The sequence below is a fragment of the Dermacentor albipictus genome, chromosome 9 (genome assembly GCF_038994185.2).
Source record: "Dermacentor albipictus isolate Rhodes 1998 colony chromosome 9, USDA_Dalb.pri_finalv2, whole genome shotgun sequence".
Lineage (NCBI taxonomy): Eukaryota > Metazoa > Arthropoda > Arachnida > Ixodida > Ixodidae > Dermacentor > Dermacentor albipictus.
In genome coordinates this window covers 110,996,330-111,019,440 of record NC_091829.1, presented here as the reverse complement: position 1 = coordinate 111,019,440, position 23,111 = coordinate 110,996,330, and the positions used below count along the sequence as shown (strand labels likewise).

General features: G+C 44.5%; 2 long non-coding RNA genes across 2 annotated transcripts; one reads left to right on the top strand and one right to left on the bottom strand.

Moving 5' to 3' along the window:
* Positions 1 to 3,864, top strand: LOC139049621 (uncharacterized). Its single transcript, XR_011508428.1, has 2 exons — positions 1 to 580; positions 3,292 to 3,864. It is a non-coding gene; the product is annotated as an uncharacterized lncRNA (long non-coding RNA).
* Positions 3,865 to 9,652: 5,788 nt separating this feature from the next.
* Positions 9,653 to 20,057, bottom strand: LOC139049622 (uncharacterized). The gene is made up of 3 exons (XR_011508429.1): positions 19,677 to 20,057; positions 18,058 to 18,194; positions 9,653 to 12,939 (listed from the first exon to the last, which is right to left on the bottom strand). It is a non-coding gene; the product is annotated as an uncharacterized lncRNA (long non-coding RNA).
* Positions 20,058 to 23,111: the final 3,054 nt, after the last annotated feature.

The window sequence follows — 23,111 nt, the reverse complement described above, 5'->3', positions numbered from 1 at the left end:
TTTACACATCGCGGTTTGTTAAAGAGTGTTTATTAACCGCTTTCAATATGCTTTGTTTCACTTTTATTCGATCATGTGTGTTAGATTTGCATATTGATTATGTGACAAAAGGTATAGCTTGTACAGGAAGTATCTTACCCTTCCACGAGCCACCCCTGCATGCTACGCTCGAGCACTGTGAGATATGGGTATACAGATCGTGATGAAAATTTGTCGTGATCTGCGAACACGCGCCAGACTGCAGGCTAATCTCACTTTTACACCTTCTGATAAAGCCAGAGCTACGTATTGCTAGGCAGGCAAGCTGGAAAGGACGCGCATGCGCATGCCATGTCGCGACACTAGGTGCTGCTTTAAGAAGAGGGTTTAGTAATGCGCCATGGCACGCCCTCGTAGATTGCGTGAAGTATGACCGCCCCTGCGTTGTCCTGTCCTGGGAAATAACTGGTTGCACTTACCGTACAAGACAGGCGACAATGACCAGGAAAGAAGCAGCTGGACCTCACTTTACGACGTCGAGTGGCAGTTGCAGCGTGGACCAGGGTACAAGCAGTGCAGCCATTGATCTAAACCATGGCAGGTGAGCTTCCATTGAACATTTATGTTGAGTAATGTCAAACCTAGAGAAGTTGTTACATGCAGAGTGCCAGCCATTTAGTTTCTTTTTCGGTAAACCTTTGTAGCCGAGCTCTTATGGGTTTTACTCACCGCGGCTGCTGCTGCATTGGTGAATACGGCTCACAAAAGAGACATTTGCAATGTGGAATTGGCTTGCACGCAGCCCCAGCACATCGGCAGTTATACTGGAGCTAGCGCCTAAGAAATTACTCAGTCAACGAACACGCCCTACCTAATATCCTCTACGGATCAAGCGCAGGCCCTAGATTGTCCTATTCTTTTGCTGGAAGGAAGCTCTCTACGCCTTAGGGTTTCGTTCGCTAACCCGGTTAAATTATAAGTATGGTTATATGTGTGGTTGGCCAGTCCGGCACTTACGCCAATACTCAACCTACACTTCAGGTAAAGTTTGGTGGTTTACGCACCGAAAGCACGATGTGATTATCAGCATCGTCGTAGTGGGGGACTTTGGATCACTTTGGCAATGTTAACTTTGTCTGATCGCGGGAAAGTCGTGCAATGAACTTGGCCAATTTCGGTTACATTGTAATCAACGTGTCGTGTGGTTCGGGTGTCCGTGTCATGCTAATTTTGTAAAGGAGGTGCATAATCGTTGCGGTGCTACAAGCTTTGCACATGTCCTAAACCCCCACCGTGAAAGCTTATATTCAGATAGTCTTGAAAAAGGTCGATCGTGCTCTATGCACGTTTGTTCAAATAGAAAAAGGCCCAGTCGTTATTTTGCATCTCATACATACGCATCCAGGCAAGCCGACCAAATATTCGCGCTGAGGAGCGTATTTTGCTTACGTTCTTCTGGGTGCGACAATAGATAGAAATGTACCTGTATTGGAAAAATGGCTGCCAGTTCCAGGGTATTTGATAACGTAAAGCGGCAAGATTGCATTTTCAATATGTGATCACATATCACTGATAGCATGGCATTCGGGGTATGCAGTGTCAGACTTGCGGTAAGAACGCACTGTTGCGTTTACATTTTAAAAGAAAATTGTTGTTTCTCAATGAAGCACAAGCATAACTGGGACGCAAATGTATTTGATAGACAATCTCGCAAATCAATATATCGGATCAGGTGACATCCTGAATTTTTGTTCGAAGTGGATAAGCCTTGATAACGCACCGGATACAATTCCTGCACTGCGAAATGTGCCGTCAAGTAATAAATAATAATAATTAGAACTTTTTGTTAAATTGTCATATATGCATTTTGATTGCTTCTGCAGAGACAGAGAAAGGCCAAGGAAAGACGGGAAGGTTAACCAGAGATTATATTCGGTTGGCTACCCTGTGTCGGCGAACCGGCAGAAAGATGCCATAGACGAGGGCGAGAAAAAGAATTCAAAAAAACACACACATACATACGACACAGAATTGTTTCTTTGGGCACAGTAACGAAGTTTGAGAAGGCGTTCCTACTGTTACGCAGTCTCACCCTCCAATCCTACGTCACACAGTGTACAGTCACAATTTGTCGCTAATTCCCGCGTATTTTAAGCAACTCAGCAGCGCTTTATGGCGGATCGCAATCATCTTGCCTTAGGCCAATTTCCAAGTATGTCTTCCATTAGTGGGCGCATCTACAGTTGGTGTAGGGTGGCTTAGAGGGCTGATCTTGGGGGTTCGAAATGAGGCCAGTCCCGAAGAAGGTGTGCGCTTGGGTCATTGCCCCCACCGAATTCACAGAGTGGGCTGTTGGCCATCGCCATAAGAAAGGAGTACGCATTTCAATATGATACTTCAAGCCATAGACGGATTTGAAGGGTGCAGTTACGTCGTGGAAGGTCGGGCGGAATACGGAGCTCTAAATTAGTGTCCAGGGTATGAGGGCGTGCACTTGGGCGCATATATTATATATATATATATTATATATATATATATATATATATATATATATATATATATATATCTAATATATATGTGCACCCGTGCACTTGAGCGCATATATATATATATATATATATATGCGCTCAAGTGCACGGGTGCACATATATATTAGATATATGTGCACCCATATATATATATATATATATATATATATATATATATATATATATATATATATATATATAATGTATATATGCAGGCGTGACGCGAATTCTGGAAGGCACGCGAGCACCAACGATTTCGGTGGACCCTTCCATGAGTCATGCACCTGTATAAATAGCCGATGCGCTTGACCATGACATATCATTGTGGGCATAGGTTCAAATCATAAAAACTCAGTTTTGTGGCTGGTTGATGTGCGCTCGGGGCTCTCTCATCACCGTCAATGGAAAACAACGATACGGCAAATTACGGGGCTTTGCAGTTTCTGTTGTCGTGTAGCACACGCTATGATAGGCTCACGGCCATACCACTGGCTTTCCTTCGCCTCGTTTCTTTTTTGCATCGTTCAAAACGGCTCCATGGCTCTAAGCGAGAACGCGCTTTTGAAACTTTCTCTATTCCTAAATTTCGGTAAACAAGGGGATTGTTCCTCGGAGCCAAACCCCTCATCGGAAAGCACCGGCACTGTCAAATAAGTGTCCGTCGCAAATACGGTAGCACTCGAGAGCAGTACGTTTTCCTGCAAACCATTCCACGATCGCAAACTTCGGCTCTTTACTGCAAAGTTTTACTAATGAAGTGCCCTCCCTATCTGTTCTCTCGCAGAGTTCCCGAAGAAATCCGGGAAGCAGCGTGGCAGCAGCGAGACAACCAGGCTGCCAACAGAATCCAAGAGTGCCGTGTTTGCCGGTTCGTTTTCACCAACACGGAGGTCTTCCAAAAGCACGCCGCTGACCACTCGCTTGGGAAAAACAAGAACTGTCCCGAGTGCTGTAAATTGTCTAAAACGTCATGGCTCCTCACCAGGCATTTACTTTCGCACGGCAAACCATCCTTTGAGTGCGGCTTGTGCGGCCAAAACTTTTATACAAAAGATGGCCTCAAGAACCACATGTTTGCATGGCACATCGGTTCACAGGTCTGAGAAGCCATCGTAGGGTGTCCTTAACATGGCAGCACGCGCCAGGAAATTGGTCGAGCACGTCGGGAAGCAGCGTCGTACGTGACGGTGCCATCGGCATCGGTGAAAGCGGATATTCGCCCTGGAGGAGTGACTTCTCTAGATGTCACCCTGGCGCCAAGACGTGTCGTGTGCCTTCGCAGAAGAACTTGCTGTCTGGGTCACAACTGTTCTAGCTGTGCGCTAACTTTTTGACAAACAAAACTGGGCTAATCTTATCCCTTCTGACTACGGCCGAAGAATGCCTGCGAATAATGTTCTTACGGTGGTTATCTCAAACTCCGTATAATCCCAGTAATGACCCAATCTCTACATGGCTTACTCGCATGTTTTACGGAAAACAGGCACTACACTATCAAATTATATATATATATATATATATATATATATATATATATATATATATATATATATATATATATATATATATGCGAAGGCTACGTTTATATTTGCATCAAACAGCAGTACCAGTGCACGGGTTTATAGAACCCCGGTGCGCTATCAGGAACGTAGTGGAATGAAATCCATGGTTCGACTGCAAACCCTCTGGTTGCGAAAACTCATGGCTGTAAATATTGAGCGGAAGCCAATCGTTGAAATCAAAAGGAACAAAGCAGCAGTTTTGACCGAAAGGCCAAGCATCCATTGCGATAGCATATATGTGGACGGCTATACAAAGTAAGGATTTTAGTTTGAACGGCCATAAAAACTTGCACGCATAGGCACGCTAACTAAATTACCAAATATAGTGTCACGCGCCCACGAGAAAATATGAACACATCTCACTCGATGACCGCGAAAACTCGCTGTCAAAACGCCGGCTTGAGGAAACGCGGCAGCAGCGGTGAGCGAAGTGACATTTGTGCTTTCAATCGCTTCAACGAAAAGTGAGCTCCTAGAACACACGCACACATCTATGAGCTGCCAACGCAGGACGTGCAGCCGCCACATGCGCTGTTGCAGCTGGAGTAGAACGCCTCCCACGTGTCACCCACCTCCCTCTCCCTCCCCTTCCTCCAGTGCCTCGCAACACTGGGTCCCTCGCGCACGACTGCAGCTGCCCGCTTGCGTCTGTTCTTTCGCGGGCGAGATTGACCCGTGATCGTCTGCTCCTTTCCTATGGTTTCGCTCGCACATACAACATAGGGCAGGCGGCGAAGGTTTTATCTGTTTGGACTTTCTACGGAACTTCTCTGTGACGGCGACACCGACGGCAGAAATGGGATTCATATCATTGCTATCGCAATAAAAGTCGTTTCAGTTCCTCTACGGGAGCCTCGTTCACAATGAAGGGAATGATGCGAAATTTGGTTAAGTACGCTTCATAATTTGACTCATGCATCGGGAGCATATCGGGGGCAGATTGCCTGAGTTGCGAATGAGCGTCTCAGCCGTAGTCTGGATATGAAAGGATTCAGGTAAAGGCTTGCCGTCTTGTTCTTTTCTTTTGAAATTAATGTGCGTCTTTCGCAGTCGATGCAATGGCGCGTGGACACTGAGTATTCAACCAACCCGTTTGTTGCCATATGCTTGTTGCTGGCATCATAGTTGTGCTGTTCCATTCTTTTTCGAAATTGCCCGGTTCGCCGATGTACACATGTTCACAACCAGCGCAAGGAATCCGTTACAATGCACCCAGGAACTTCCCTTACGCGAGCTTGTCTTTGACCATGAACAATTGCGTGTCGGAGCTTGATCGTAGTACAACTGAACACGGGAGATGCAAGAAGCATACGTAGTGCCACTTAATGCACTACGTCTACGCACAATATATTTCGGCTCACAAGAATATATATAGGGTGCCGATCTGTTCATGTAGAAGTTGAATAGAGTGAACAGATGCTATGATATCCATTATTTTCGTAGTTTTAGCAACTTGGTGTGTACCTTTTCATGGCAAATCCTCCTTAATGGCCATCTGCTATCGGGACACAAGAGGTGGCAGATTACTTAAACGTCGAATTGTACGCGTCGTACTTTTCGGTGCATACACGTGTCATCACCATTCTCTCGACAAGTATTATACATTACCATCGTCATCGTGGCATACTGCGGAGACCTCTCGCCGGCCTGATTCGGAGCTTGCATTTTGGCATAGCTTGCGAGTGGTGTGGTGCATAACAAATAAATTGCTAGAGAATAATGCTTTAACCTTTATGGCGAACAAGCATAAATATTACCCGCCGTGGTTCCTCAGTGGCTATGGTGTTTGGCGACTGAGCACGAGGTCGCGATATCGAATCCCGGCGACGGCGGTCACTGTTCGTTGTGGGCGAAGTGCGAAAACACCCGTGTAGTTAGGTTTAGATGGACGTTAACGATAACCCCGGGTGGTCGAAATTTTCGCAGTCCTCCACTAAGGCATGCCTCATATTCAGAACGCGCTTTTGGCGCGAAATACCCCATAACTTTTTTAAGCATAAATATTGCATAAATGACACGTTGCATCAGACGAATGAAAACAAAAATGTACGGATCGCGGTTAGTTAGAGCTTTACTACCCGCATTCGTGGGGCTTCGTTTCACTTAAATGCGAACATGTGCGTTGAATTTGTATATTTATTGCGTGACAAAATTATAGCTGGCCCCGGAGGACTCTCATTCTTACACCATTTGCGTGTGGTTTTGGTAAACGTGACAAGCCTTCACTGCACGCTACGCTCGAGCACTATGATATGTGGGTATACAGGTCGTGATGTAAGTATGACGGGATATGCGATCACGTGCAAAACTGCACTTTATCAACTTCTGATAAAGGAAGAGACTTGTAGTGTTAGGCGCTCAAGCTAGAAAGTACGCGCATGCGCAGTGCCATGACGCGACACCAGGTGCTAGTTCGGGCAGAAGGTGCATGAATTCGCCGTGGCACGCCCTCCAAGATTGCGCGAAATTTGACCGCGGCTGCACCATCTTGTCTTACTGTCCTAGGAATTCACTGGCTGCATGGTCCGTACGGGACGGGCGACTATGGCCGGGAAAGAAACAGCTCGACCCTACTTTACGATGTCGGGCGGCAGCTGCAACCTCGGCCAGGGTACAAGCAGCGCAGCCTCTGATCTGGAAAATAGCAGGTGAGCTTCCGTGGAACATTTACCTTGAATAATGTCAAACGTAGACGTGCCGTCACATGTTGATTGCCAAATATTTAGGCTCGTTTAAGGTGAACGTTTCTAGGCGTGCTCTGATGGGCTTTGCTCACCGTGGCTGCTGCTGCTGTCTTGGTGAATAGGGCTCACACAAGAGGCATTTGCAGTATTAAATTGGCTTGCACGTAGCCCCAGCACATGCGCCGGTATACCGGCACTTGCGGCAACAAAATTATTCATTGATCAAACACACCCCACCTAATATCCTCTGCGGTTTAAACGCAAGATACAGTGTCTTATCCTTTTAATGAAGCAAAGCTTTCTGCGCCTTAGGGTTTCATGCGATTACCCGGTCAACTTATTGCACAGTATCGGGGCCCAGTCCTGCAGGTACGGCAATACTAAAGCTAAGCGAAATTCTGGGAGTTCAAGTGCCAAAACCACGATGTGATCATCAGGCTGGTCGTATAGTGGGGGACTCCAGTTCAATTATGATCACCACGAAGCTGTTAACGTGTGCCCCACGGAAGGCGGGTTTTATCAGGTCGGCATCGAAATACGGCCGCAGCAGCCGGTATTGGATCACGCTACCTCTGGCTTTGCAGCGCAGCACCAAATTCACTTGGCCGCTACGGCGATCGATATTAACTTCGTGTTATAGTGGAACAGGCGTTCTGGAAATTAGGCCAATCTCGGTTGCAAAGTAATCTACGTGTCGTTTGGTTGGGGAGTCGTGTCTTGCTGATTTTGTCAAGCGGGTGCATAAAAGCTATACAGCAAAAAGCTTTGCTGAAGATGTTTTATTGCCGCGCCGTGAAAGCTTAGCTTGATATGTGCTTTAAAAAAACTCGCCGGTGATGTGTGCATTTTCGTTTAATTAGAAAAAAGCGCAACCCGCTGTGGTTGCTCAGTGGCTATGGGGTTGGGCTGCTGAGCGCGAGTTCGCGGGATTGAATCCCGGCCACGGCGGCCACACTTAGATGGGGGCGAAATCAGAAAGCACCTGTGTACTTATATTTAGGTGCACGTTAAAGAACCCCAGGTAGTCAAAATTTCCGGAGTCCTCCACTACGGCTTGCCTCATAATCAGAAAGTGCATTTGGCACGTTAAACCCCATAATTTAGAATAAGGCGCACTAGTTATTTGCCACCCAATAAATGCACGGCCACCGTGGCCGACCAAACGTTCGCGTTCATAAATCCCTTTACTTATGCTCTTCCGGGTGCGACGTTAGACAAGATACTTTCTGGAATGGCAAAATGGCTTTCAGTTCCAGACTATTTGATTATATGACGCAGCAAGATGGCCTTTATAAAATGCGATTACACATCACACATAGCAGTGCATTTGAAGTATGCAGCGTTAAACTTGCGCTATAAACACACTGTTGTTCTGTTTGCTTTTCTAAGGAAGATTGTTGTTAGTCAATGAAGCACAAACGTCACTAGGACGAAAATTTATTTCATCGCCAATTTCGCAAATCAATATCTCGATCCGGTGCCATCCTGAAAATTCGTTCGTATTATACGCCTCGATAACCCACTGGACACAATTCGCGTCTTGCTATGGGCGCTGTCAAAACACCCGTGTGCTTAGATTTAGGCGCACGTTAAAGAACCCCAGGTTGTCGAAATTTCTTGAGTCCTCCAGTACGGCGTGCCCCATAATGAAAACGTGGTTTTGGCACGTAAAACCCCATAATCTTGCCGTCTTGTTCTTTTCTTTTCAAATTATTTTCACGCTATCCGAGTCGATGTCATGGCGCCGTTCAGGTAACGTGTTTATTGCCATATGCTTGATGCTGACGTCATAGCTGTGCTGTTTTAATTGTTTTCAAAACTTGCCCGTTTCATCTATGTGCACGTGTTCCCAACCAGCGCAAGGATCCTGTACAATACACCCGGGAAATTCTCTTTCGCGAGCTTGTGTTTGATCGTTAACCATTGTTGTCTGAGCTTGCGTGTAGTGCAATTGAACAATGCAAATGTAAGTACCAGATCTAGTGCGACTTAACGCACCTCCCTCTGTATATCCACTCAAACTAGCGCATATTTCGGCTCACAAGCATCTACATAGTGCGCCCATCTGTTAACACAGCAGTGGATTAAAGTAAACGGACGCTAGCACATACATTAATTTCATAGGTTGGGCTACCGGCTGTGTGCCTGTTTATCGCGAATTCTGCAGAAGGGCCATCTGCTATCGGGACACAAGACGTGCAGGTTACTTAAACGTTGAATGATACGCGTCATAACCATTCTCCTCAAGACAAGTATTTTACATCACCTTCGTCACCATCACATCACTGCGACGTCTCGCACTCGGCATCGGCCTGATTCGAAGTTTGTAATTCGTCATAGCTTGTGAGTGGTGCGGTGCACAGAGAAATTGCTAGAGAATGATGCGTTTACCTTTGTGGCGGATGGGCATAAATGTTGCAGAGGACGAAAGTAACAAAAGTGTGCGCATCGCGGTCAGTTATAGGGCATTTATTAACCGCTTTCATAATGCTTCGTTTCACTTTATTTGAACATGCGCGTTGGATTTGTATATTTGTTACGTGATAAAAGGTATACTTTTCACATCAGATATTTTAGCCTTTCATCAGTAGTTTGTGGTTCTCTTGAAACTGACAAGCCTCCACTGCATGCTGCGCTGCAGCACTATGAAATATGGGTATACAGGTCGTGACAAAAACTTGGCGGGGTCTGCGAACACATGCAAACTGCGTTTTATTGCCTTCTGACGAAGCAAGAGACTTGTGTACTTAGGCACAGAAGCTAGAATTAACGCGCATGCGCAGTGCCATGTCTCCATACTAGGCGCTGGTTTGGGAAGAGGGTGCAGGAATGCGTCATGGCACCCCCTCCTAGATTGCGTGACATTTGACTTCACCTGGCACTATCCTGCTCTAGGAAGTCACCGCCTCCACGGTGCGTACGGGACGAGGCGACTGTGGCCCGGAAAGAAACAGCTCGACCCTACTTTACGATGTCGAGCGGCCGCTACAACTTGGCCCACGGTACAAGCAGTGCACCCTCTGATCTGGATGAAAGCAGGTAAGCTTCTATTCAACATTTACTTTGAACAATGTCAAACCAAGACACGCCGTTACGTGCAGATTGTCAAACATTCAGGCTCTTTTCTGGTGAACAATTCAGGGCGAGCTCCTATGTGCTTAGCTCACCGTGGCTGCTGCTGCTGTTTCGGCGAGTACGGCTCGCACGAGACATTTGGAATGGGTAATTTCATTGCACGTAGACAAAGCACATGGGCCGATATACCGCAGCTAGCGCCTACGAAAGTACTCAGTCAACAACACGCACTACGTAATACGGATAAAACGCACACTCTACATAGTTATTCCTTTCATAAAACGAAGCTTTCTACGCCTTCCAGTCTCATCCGCTTTCCCAATCAATTTATTGCAAAGTATTGTTGGCCAGTCCTGCAGGTAGGGCAATACTAAACCTGTACTTAAGGTAAACTCTGGGGGTTTACGTGCCAAAGCCACGAAGTGATTATAAGACACCTCATACTGCGAGGCTCGAAGATCCCTTTTGACCAACACGGGTTCTTAAGGTGCGCCCTATGGAAGACAAATTTATCAGGCCCCCATCGAAATGCGGCCGCAGCAGCCGGTATTTCATCACGTTACCTCTGGCTGGGCAGCGGAGCACCAAATTTACTAAGGCGCCATGGCGAGGAATATTAATTTTGTTGGAGCGTGGAAAATGCGTGCTGTAAAGTTGGTTAGTTTCGGTTACAATGTAATCCATGTGTCGTGTAGTTGGGGTGTCCGAGTCCTGCTAAGTTTGTCAAGCTGATGCATAATTGTTGTGCTGCTAGAAGCTTGCAGAAGATGTCTTATAGCCCCGCCCTAAAAGCTTTCCTTCATGTAGGCTTTGCATATACACTCTAAAAATTTTAACACCCTTAAGGGTGTAAATGACTTGTCCCATGGGTGACACCCTTTTTGGGTGTATTGCTACACCTCAAGCAAAGGGTGCAAATTAACACCCTACAAGAGAAGGGGTGTTAATATGACGTCACCTCGCCTATGGGTGTAAAGCTAACAACACCCTTTCTATATGGGGTGTAACAGAGACACCACCCTTTCAATATGGGTGTAGCATGGACAACACGCTTCCAAAGGGTGTTATCCCTGCAAGTATTTCAGCGTTCACTACAGCCATGTAGTTAATGGGCAGACTAGCTGTTGTGAATGCTGCCTAGCCTTAGCTATGGTACTACCTTGTTCAGTATGAGCCAGAATCTGTGAGGCGTCGTCATATTGCGCTTCTGGTCCGTCATGTGGTAGCATAACGTGCGACCCTTTCAGGCAAACAATTGAAGGTTTCACCATTGCAGCAAGGCACACAGGCCATGCTTTTCGTAATCTTCCTCTGCAGTGATAGTACACTGCCGGTCGGATGCAGAGCGCAATAACAATGCGCGCTGCACTAAGGACACAGGATCTCCCGCACCTTGGTGCACCAGTACTTATAACCCCGTGGAAACAGCACACAGCCAAAAGCATAGTTACATGCATTTCAGAAATAATTAAAAACCTCCACTTTTGGTCAAACATTTTCGCAACACCAGCTCGACCAGGAGGGAAAGACACCACAGCTCGTTGTTGTAGCTCATATTGAATGCAATAGAGCACAAGCAATGCATGGATTGGCGACGGTAACAAGTACAGTACTACAGAAGCATATGTTTGCCTGTCAAACAGTTTTTTGCCGTTTTAAGCACACATTTTACACCTCTATTCATCAATGTTGTCATTTATCGCCACGGGATGCTTCTACTACTACTTTGACACATGACTTAAAGGTAGCACTCAAAGCCAAAGAACAAAGTGCTTCCATGTCGAATCATGTTTCAGCATTTACGAACAAAACAGCATGTGTAGCTGTCCTTGCTGTTCAATATATAAGCATGCACTATTTCCTGAAATATGTGTATGCTCCATTTACTGAAAGATACCTGCTTATACCCAATAACTTAGTTTATTTTTCACCATGTGCTTGCATTGAATATTGCAAAGGCATTGTAAGTTAAGCTACCAGAACAACAATCAGCTAGTCTAAGGTTACCTAATTGAACATCATTGTAAAATTTGTGACGAAATGTTAGAAGTACTTATTTCATTCAAGAGAAATGGTTACATAATAATGTTTGCACATTTTAAAAGTAAAAAGGAAGATGAGTAAAACCATACCAATACAAAGACATAAGCACCGAATAATGGCACAGGCTTGCTCAATTAAATTTTAAGCAGAACAGTTTTTTTAAATAACCTCACTACTAAATATCACGTTTTCATTCGAAAAGCACTGCATCTTATTATAAAGCACAAAAATAACCGGTCACATAAGTAAGAACAAGTCTGAGTGTGTCTTTAACACAGGGATAAAAAGTTGGGCGAGTTGGTACAGTAACATGATCTTGGATTGTAGCGCGAAGTGGCATGGACACAGACTAGAAGCAGACAGGATGAGCGCTAACTCTCAACTAAATTTTTGCAAGCTAGTCTCTTATCAAGTATACCTGTAGGCATTGCGACCATTGTGCTCCCAAGATGCATGAGGCATTAGTCATTGCAGAGTTGTAAGGACATGACAATCCTAGGATAATTATGTTCTTGAGGCTTTTTTTCCCCACTTTCCATATTTTGAAACGTGTATACTTTAGTCATGAATACAAAAATGCTACAACTGGCGTGTGATAAGTTTTGCATCTTATTTCCTAGCAGCTCATTGAAACAAGCCACGATGACAAATTTAAATGCTGTTACCTCATCAGACATTCAAATTTCTTAAACACAAACAAAACCAGATAGGCATTAGAGTGAGCATCACTTAAATACATTACACTGGTTTAAAGTTATTGTGCCACTTTGTGCCAGGTAAAAACGTTAGAAACATCAAAAATGTTAAGATTCTACGGCCAACCGTGAAAACTAAATAAAAAAATCATTAAGCTTTCTTAAACGGGTACAGGAGCTTTACAACTAGCCGTCTTGGTGATGGACACGCAGATAGATGGGCAGCCATTCCACTGAGACGAGAATGTTGAGGGCTTCGCATGGAAGTCTGTGAGACACTGCAGAGTAGTTCTTGGTCCACACGAAGGAGGTTGCTTGCATACACGTCTGGGCCACCATACTGAATGCATGGTGTTACCGGAACTTTTTCCCCCTGCATTGTGGTAAAAAAGCATGGTTAAGTTTATACGATATTTAATATGCAAAAAAAGAGGTGAGACATGCAGACAGGACACGAGAGTAGAGAAGTGAACACGAACGCGAAAAACATGAAAAATTTCATTAAATCGTTTTATTAGATAAAATTTTTATACTATGTGTCATTCATTATGAGGGTTCATAACCGCAACACATTTAATATAGAAGCAGGTAGAATTATCAGCTTGGTCAGTTTGTACAAGCTCGTTTGAGGCAAGAAATCGAGTTTCACAAACACAACCTCAACATTCTTGATTGAAAAAGGAACACTTCACATGACATGCAGTCCTGTGAGTGGAAATTGCACAGTTCAAGAAAAACAAGTTAAAACTCACAGACCGATCCTGAAAAAGGAATAAGCACCTGCTACTGCAAAACGCGAATTGATAGGTTTTAGTAGCACAAGGGCATCTTTGGCCAATTAGCGCCAAGCCTATACTGCAAAAAATAAACTTAGTGCATCTTTACAAAGCAAATATATAAAGATGACTAATGCCTCTCTGCACTACAGTTGCTTTGCTCTAGCGTGAAGTCATTTTAATGCATGCACACGTACATACACATGCTACACCCAAGTGTAACAGCTGCAGAATTAAAACTGGGCATCAACAAAGTCGCAACATTTAACCATTGATCCCAAGCTGTACTAGTGACTGGAGGTAGTACCAATATCGCCAATGACGAGTTGCACTCTTTCTGCCCGATGTTATGCTGCTCGTATTGCCAAAGATGAGTTACAGTCGGCATTGAGGGAAAGCTGCCCTCAAGAGCAGCTCTTATTTTTGTGTTATTTCTAACCAGAGACCAATGAAGTAATATATTTTTAGAATGAGAATGACGCCGAAAAATTGAGTACGTAAAAAATTTGGTGTATTTTTCCGGAATTAACTTGGGGGTTAACGGCTAAAGCGGCAATCCAGACACTAGAACAAGTTTTGACATGTTTGTTACCAGTGAATGCTAGAAAATATGTTGGCTTTCTGTAGTTTTGTCCAACAATGCAAAAGGAATTCTTAATAACTGATGAAATAAATGGAAAAGTATCATGAAGTATATTTCGTGAATGTAACGCAGAATCACTCAACTTCTGTTACTATATAATCTCCACTAGATTAACCTGCACTTTCTGAACTAGTTCAGGAGGTGCTGAATTTCACTCCTCATTCCACCAGTTCAACGTGGCAGCACCTGCACGTTGTGATTCGTTTTACTTAGTGCAGGCTTTGTACAGGGCGAGTTCACAGCATTCCCTGCACTTGGCCGAAAGGTAGTGCATGTTTACGCAGCAGGTGTGGTGCCGCTTCTGCACGAGTGAGGCGCAGAAATCAGTTTCATACAATAATTACTAGAGGGAACTCTGACGTTAGTGTCCACAGGAGATCAAACAAGAACGGCTGTAGCAGCATGGAAATTATGGGAAGTACATGGATTTGCCTAAACTTCATCTGTTTGGCTTCAAACGGCTTTGTGACTTTGTAAACTAGTCATTCTCAACAATATACCGTGTAATAAATAAATAAACATGAAAATCGTCCGACGACAGGATTCAGACACAGGAACTCTAGAACAGAAGTCTGATATTGAAACCATTAAGCCACGGAGGCATGTAACGACAAGCGAGTGCAACGCCCTGATGAATTTATCGCGGGCATACCAGTGCCTTGAGACGCTTGGCGCCCTTCGATTTGGCTACCTGGACAAGCTCAATCGTTGCAATTAATAGCAATTGTGCGTGTTGACGCCGTCTTCTGCACTTCGAAGAGTATAGACTGCGCTGAAATTTACGACAATGAGATTTATATAGCGTATAATATACGAAGCCACAAGAACGTCTGAATTCACAAGCACGATTATCCGACAAATCCATGTGCTTCCCATCATTCCCATGGTGGTACGACTGCAGCGCCAGAGTTCCCTCTAGTAATTACTGTAAGAAACTCTATGGCAGAAATAACCGAAGTGCCTCGCATTTTGTTCTGGAGTAATAAACTACGTTTTGCTGGTCCCATAAATCTTACTGGTCATTAATTCCAAGTTTTAGTGCAGTCACATGTCTAGTAACCAATTGTGGTATTTTGCATAAACATTGCAAAGCCAACTGTGGTGAATGTTCACCCTGGTAAATTGTTTATGATGGAGTAGCATAGACTACTGAAGCAATCTCTGGAAGGCAAGTCAAGTAATTTTCTTATTAGCAGCCTCTAAACAGCATTCGAGCTTATGACACATGCACCTCAGATATGCAAATATTTCCTTGACTCAGCAAGAAGCGATGCTTCATGTTCCACGAGGCTACCTCTATCAAAGCAGTATTGGTGCTCTCTAAAAACAATGCCAATGCATATTATCCAAATATTTTTCAGGGGCAACAGTTATGCCTGAAATCATGCTAGATTAGTTTTTCTAAACACATGCTCAGACCATGTTAGAAGTGCTTCTTAAAATCCTCCTATTTATTAGACTAGTCATATATCTGTACACAAAGGCTACTAATTAGGTCCCATGCTATATCATCTTAACAAAAACTTCACTTAGTATTACACATGCTATGATAAGATTTGAGACCACATTGAGATACTGAACAAGGTGAATTCATTATTTTTAAAATGAAGCTCCTGTTCTTCCAAAGGAGAAGAAAGGATACTGAGGGTCAAAATTTTTCTGAATCACAGCTGGAAGATGCCAGGGAAGGCACGTGGAAACTTATTTGTAATTTTCTATTTAAATGTAGAAATGATAAAGGGAAATGAAAATGGTAAAAAAAAACAACCAGGCATGGGGGGAGAACGAACCTACAGCCTTTGCATTAGGCATGCGATGCACTAACCACTGTGCCACCGAGGCAGCATTCAACCGTCCACAATGGCCCCTAAGATTGTCGACGCTCGAACACGGCAGTAGTACCACAGTGGTTAGTATATCACATGTGTAATGTGAAGGTTATGGGTCCATTCTCCACCCACAGGTGGATATCTTTTAATCCACTTTCACTTACCCAGAATTTATCATTTCTATACTTCATATAAAAAAACTTAACACATGTTCCTGTATGCTTTCCTTGGCCTCATTATCTGCTGGCTTCTTCCAGTTCTGTTACTTCCAACACTTATACATATTCTAATCTGGTAAGTAAACAGTTCTGCATGATGCTGCAATACAATATAAACATTATTGCATGGCAGTGTTATGTAGAATGCCTTACATTGCCCAGGCAAGGTGTATTTATGTCAATCTGAAAAAAAAAAACCATTTTCCACTCTAGCCAGAAATGCTGTGTACTGCTGTGTGCAACAGGGTTTAACGAAAACAACTTGTTCAGAAATAAAGCCACCAAACAACGAGGAAACATGAAAACTAGATGAAAATTTGTGCAGTTGCATGTTAAAAATTTAGCACAGCAACAGATAAAGACATAATGAAGGAAGCGCGAGGATGGTTTATTTTGGACACACGAGGCAATATACTTGAAAGATGCATATGAGCTTACACGTGGAGAAATATTGTTTATGTAGTAGCTAAACTACGAACAGGCCTAGAACACACTGATACAAGGTGTCGAGCATGTCAATCTTATCATGCCCTTAAGTCACAGAAACATGGCTGTTTCTCATGATTCGCTACACATGGCTGGCTTACACAACTTAGCCACTTCTATATATGCCTTGTAATTACCAGGTGGTCTGTATAACACATGCAAGCTTTAAATATGTACAACTGCAACGTAGCTGGACAGCACCAAGGTAATGTCGTTTGCCATCGTTTTGAGGAAGTGAAACCAATTCTTGCATTTTTCGTAATTAGGTAATTAGTTAACAACGATTACTTAACTGCTCAAATATTATATTCAAAGCAAAAGTGTCAGTGCGAAAATTGTAGAGCACCCTGAAAAATTCCCAATCCAGCTTTCTACTGCTCAATAGGTGCAACAAATGTTTCTTTCAAGCTTGAAAGAAGCCAGTGAACACATGCAAGTGCCGTGCAACTAACCGCTCGTGCACCTGAACACCATTTGGCTCCTCCTTTCATGCTTGAAAAAAAACTTTTTGAAAAGAATATTTTAGAAATTGATTAATTATTGACTATGTTTTAGGCAAAATGCATGAAATAGTGTGACTGCCACCTCCATTTTCGGCGACATGAATTGACTCCATTTTCATGTCCAAATCCAGCTATACATGGTGCGTGTTTTGAGCTGGTTCTGTAATTTAGGCTGGTTTTGACTAATTGAAGCTTCGCACTTTAATAATGGAGTCAGGTTAAAAAGAAATTGGTACATAAACAGTCGCTGTCAGTACTCCATACTCCTTTAACTTAGTGCAAAGTGCTTGTGAGCCAAGAAGTTGGTAGTTCTAAGCAGTATTTCTCATTTTGACCTAGTGTTATAGCCCACTTACTATGATGCCATGCTGCTCAGTCATGCTGGTCCCAGCTTCAATCTAGGCCATGACAGCTGCCCTCCAATGAGGGTAAAATGCAATAACGCTTATGCACTTATATTCAGGTGTACATTAAAGAAGGCCAGGTTCCCAAAACTTCAGGGTGTGACTTTGGTATGTAAAAGCCCATAATTTAATTTTAATATCTAAAGGTGCTTTATTAGGAGCAGGGGCATCATTTTGAGCTTTTACTGCACTGCCATGGCACCAAGAAGCTCTAAGTAAATAAAACAATTTCATAGACAATGTACATATCTTGCAAACATTTACAAACACTTCTCTGCATGCACCTCTGTTGCTGTTATATTTAGATCCGTATGCCAAGGCGGGTTATGATGTTAGAACTTGTTTCAAACTTGTTTTTTTACCGCTTTAAAGTTGTTGGTTACCTTGCATCTCATTGTGTGTCGAACGCACATTTCAGTGCATCAATTTCTTCAGAAAGTGAACTCCTCTTTATTTATTTGTGCATGCAAAAAGGGTTCAGAAGAACTGCTTTCTGAAGGTCCGTATAAGAACAAAAAACAATTCTATGTAGGCTGCACAAAGAGAAAGGATTGGTTTGTAAATATGTTATTTAGTTCTTAAAAAAAGAGGCAGCTGTCAGTATTCTGTTCCAAAGTAAAAATTGGCCCTACCTGGCTCTGCTTCAGTTTCCGATGTTGATGGTCCATTCGGGGGCACTCAACTGATAGGCTGCACTTTGGCGATGTCGGGTGTGCTGTCACCAGGCCCAAGGTCGATCGACAGCCTCACCAAAAGTCGAGTCCAAACGCTATAAAAGAAATATCTCATCATTTTGCTATCAGTTTTGTCATCTTGCGTGTTTCACACACGGCCGTCAGTGGAATATTTCGTCACTTGGATACTGAAAGAAATTCAAGCATTTTCTGGCAGCCAAGCTGATGATGATGATGTGTGGTGTTTTATGGCGCAAGGGCCACGTTTGGCCAAAGAGGGCCATGACAAGTGGTAATGTTGACGATGTATTATGGAAGATGTAACTTGGCTGTAAACTGGCCTAAAAATTGTCGCTGTAAAGTGCGTAAAATCTACGTGCTATAAAATTATGGCGATGACTAATGACAAATAGTATGAACATTAAAATCCATCGTGGAAGAATGATGCAAAATAGAAAATATATAGGATGGTAAAATTACTTGGAGCACTGCTGCCTCGCCAGAGCCCTTGAAACACAGGGCCTAGAGGCATGTGCTATACGAAAGAGCTATCACAGCAGCATCCTCTGAAGAGAGGACGGCAGCCAAGCTGAATACACAGTAAATGGAGAACATTAAAGAGCAAATGCAGTTGTCACATTAGATTGATCAAGTACAGCAGAAATGGAAAATAAATCAGTGATACTCTGTTGGCTTTGAATGCAAGAAACGTAAAAACAGGAACTTGCAGCCACGCCACATTGAATTTCCCGCGTTTGCTACACCTCACAAGTTTGGCATCGTCCGGTACTCGGGGATAGTAACCGCTTAAAATCAAGATGAACGAGCGTCGGCATAAATTAACAGGATACTTAACCAGGCAATATTGGCGCATAAAACAACTCACGTAGCGAAGCTACTGTCAATTACCCGATGACGCATCTGCGGGCGAATTCAAAAAGGAAAGAGTTTCACTTGTTTCACGCATACTAAGCTAAGACAGAATTCGAGTTTCTTACTAAACTATACTGGATATTTACGCTCCGAATAAAACGCTGGAAATTTTGTTACGTCACATTGCATACGTATGAAAGTGAGGAAATTGCTTTTGTTGTATTCTGCCCAGACGGCATGCAGCAGCTACCTCTCATGCAACAAAAGCATGAAAGTGGTACTCGTGACACCGAAAACAAGCATATACAGCGCCAACGTTACGCCCCTTGGAGTTGGAACTAAGCACGATAAAGCCAGTTAGTTTTCTAGCTTTCATAACGCCATGAACACGACCAAACATCGAGCGAAACAACTCTCTGCTCTCGAAAATTATTACCGCTTCCATTCATATACTTATCGCTGCCACAAGCAAAAGTCAATGGGCTAGCTGTCCACAAGCCGCAGATTAGACTGACAGCAACATATTACGGTAACGTAAAACAATTTTCACGCTAACTTAGCAGCCGCGGTGTGCTCTAAATGCCAAAGTTCTCGTTTGCCGCTCGAAATTCACACCATGATGACGGGCACTGCATCTTTCACATGAAATATTGCACGCTTTGTGCCGGAGCTCAATAGGAGGGCGAAACGCATTTGCACGTAACCTGAAATCCGCATGCCGGAAACCCGTTGACGCTTCCGAGAACAGGGCGCACAGCCATACACCCGTACGGCGGCTTGACTTGGACGTGAGGCACTTCTACCAAACATTTCACATGCGACATGCTTCACACCGATTGCGCGAACACCAAAAAATGACGCAGGCCGCATTGCGACGCCGAGCAGACGTGCATCCACCGATGAGCTGCGTGCGCGGATTGCAGAGAACAAAGCCATACAAAACGTTAGGCGCGAGAAGATGGCGGCTCTCGTTGCGAAGACGAAGCGAACGAAGCAATGACGCGCGAATGAATGTTGCCAACTGTTGGTTCCGCGTTATGCCGGCGGTGGTGGCTTTAGTGGCGTGTGTTGCGGCTGTCTAATTTTTTATTTCTTTTTCCCAAACAGTATAATTAATATCAGTTATTTGTTTGAGTTTTTAACTGTGTCATTTGGCATTATCTTTGTCTTTTTATGCTATTAAGCGGCCAATTAGGGCCTCCCAGGTTCGCGCGCGCCAGCTGCGCGCGCAAATCTCAGAGGCCATAAGACAACTCGTTAGGAGATGCCGTTCTTGTCGTTAACGTTTCATCATCGTTTCTTCAACTGAGATAGGTAGTGTCCCTTTTCCCGGGGTTGGGAGGGGGCGATCAAGACGGCATCGCTCCGCGGGGCGCCGAGGAGTGGGTTGGTGTTGGTTCTTATCGCGAAATTCGCGAACCCTGCGATTTTTTTTTATAACGTAAGCATTTCTATACTTCTCCAACAAGAAAAAACATCCGTCCGTCAGTCCGTACCACACGATACGTTTCAAAATAGAACCCGCAACAGCGAGTGAATTCACCTTCGTGCTAGCTCTCGCTTCAACGCGACCGAAGCGGCGAGAACACTGCGCTCACGAAGCTCTCAGCTCATGCCGCACTATGCGCTTTTCGCAAGAACACTTTCAAGATAGGTGTACGCGCGTCTGTTTTCAAAGCGAAGTAAACGGTGCGAACACAGCGCGGGAAGGTTTCAGCAGTGGGCACACTCTGTCCACAATGCAGTTCGCTTTCAAGATACGGTTCGCGCGGCCGTGCCACAAGCAGCCGCCGCCGGAGAACGGTTGATAATGGTTCGACGGGGATGAGGAGGGCTAAAGAGCGATAACAGCTCAAAACGAACGGAACGTCACCAGCGCGCCTGGCCCCGCCACCTGCAGTACTTTGCTTGCGCCGCCGACCAGAGCAGCTCGTGTCGCCGCAGCGCTGTCGCTTATACTTGTCGGCTCAAGTCTCATAACATTGATAACGACATGGACTGCGTGTAGATGAGGAAGAGTCACAATGCTTACGCACACTTAGACAAACCGAGAGGAGTTCCGGTGTGATTTTTTTTTTTTACCGGAAATGTACAGTCAGCGGTGGGACCCAGAGTTGACAATGCCTGTAAGAGGGGTGCCAAGCTTTTTTTTTTGTGAGAGTCTTGCCCAGCTCCCAAAGATCTGCTCAAGCTAAGACTTGCTGATGGCTGTATGGGTTTTTTTTATTGTCGCATGCCCTCGAACCGCCACAGATCCTACAGTGTAATGGCATTAGAGCAGTATTCACGTGCAAAGGGAAATGCAGCCGGTAATTGGGCTGCCTAAGGTTTGCGGCCCGGCGGCAGCTGCCCTCCCGTCCCCCGTTTCCGTTGACAAGTTACAGGGAGGGGTCTAGAGCAATCTTACACCCTCTCCCGACAGTGGCGTAACCAGAAAATTTTTTCGTGTGAGGGGGGGGGGGTCCCAATTGGCCGTGGAGGGGGAAGGAGCGGGGCCAATGCCATAGCAGCAAAAATTTTACTGTTAGTGAGCGTTACAAGTGCCCGGCGTGCCCCACTTGGCTACGCCGCTACTAGCCCCCCTCCCTCCCCCCCGCGCAATCGACGCAAATCGAGCTATCAGAACGTGCATGACACGCATGCATGACATAACATGAATGACATGCCGCGAAGCTAGCATGGATGTCGTTACGTCATCATCATCATCAGCTTATTCTGATGTCCATCGCAGGACGAAAGCTTCTCCAGCGATCTCCAATACCCCTGTCTTGTGCTAACTGGTTCCACGTGTCTTCAAGTTTCCCAATTCCATCACGTCCACATTATTCTCTGCCGTCCTCGACTGTGCTTCCCTTCCCTTAGCACCCATTCTGCAACTCCAATAGACCAGCAGTTCTCTCCCTTACGCATTGCAATGTCTGCCCAGCACGACTTCTTCCTCATAATGTCAACCAGAATATCAGCTATCCCCGTTCGCTCTCTAATCCACATCGCTGTCTTCCAGTCTATTATCATCATGCCTAATAATTTTCATTGCATCGCTCGTTGCGCGGTCCTCAACGTCTTCCAAAGCTTCTTTGGTAACTTCCAAGTTTCGGCCCCATACGTTACTAACGGTAGAAAGCAATGGTTAACAGTAAGCTCCCTGGTCATGATTTAGTAATGCCTGCCGTAAGCTCTCCAGCTAATATTTTATTTTTGTTAATTTCCTTGATCAGAGGCCCCTGCGAGTAATTAACCTCAATAAACGTATTTCTGCGCAGGTCCTAGAGGCTGACTGCCGACCATGACATTCGTTCTCTTGCCAGGCTGCGGAACATTACTTTTCTCTTCTGCATACTAACTCTCAATCAGACTTACTTTCTTCGGCAAGTTCCTCAAACGTTTGTTGCAAATAGTCTGCAGCGTTGCTGAGTATGCCAATGTCATCTACAAACCGTAAGTTGGTGAGCTATTTACCGTTAGCCCTCACTCCTAACCATTCCCAGTCTAACTGGTTGCACACCTTTAAGCATTGAGTGATAGCATTGTAAATATTTTGCTATTGATCATATGAAGCCTTTTGCAGATATCTGGCTATGCAAAGTCTGCGCGTTAGTGTCATCCGTTCGATATCAACATTCGTGGGAAACTTCGTTTTTGACCACTGTTCGGAGACAGTGCGCTGCTGCCTAGGTGCCCCGATCTAATCATTCCAGCTACCTGATTCAAGCGCAGGTAGCGCGCGTTTCATGTACAGCCAATATCAACGCCTTAACTGGCAATGTTCATTTATCATATACTGTAAGCTTGTTCACTTACTCCCTTATAATTAGGGTGTAAATTAGAAAGACTGGGGGTGTTCCAAGGGTGTTTTCTTGTTGAACGCCATTTTGCGCTGAAAAAGGGTGTTTCAAGGGTGTTTACAAGGGGTGAAAAGATGAATACACCCGCATTACACCCATAAGGGTGTGAAAATTTTAAGAGTGTAGGCTTAAGAAAGCTCGCTGGTGCTCTATGCATTTTTCCCTAAATATAAAAAAAGCCCAGTCCTTGTTTTCCACCTCATACAAGCGCATTCTCTCGGGCTGAAGACATTTTCGCGCTCATAAGCGTCAATTTGCTTACGCTCTTCCGAGTGCGACGTCAGATAGAAATTT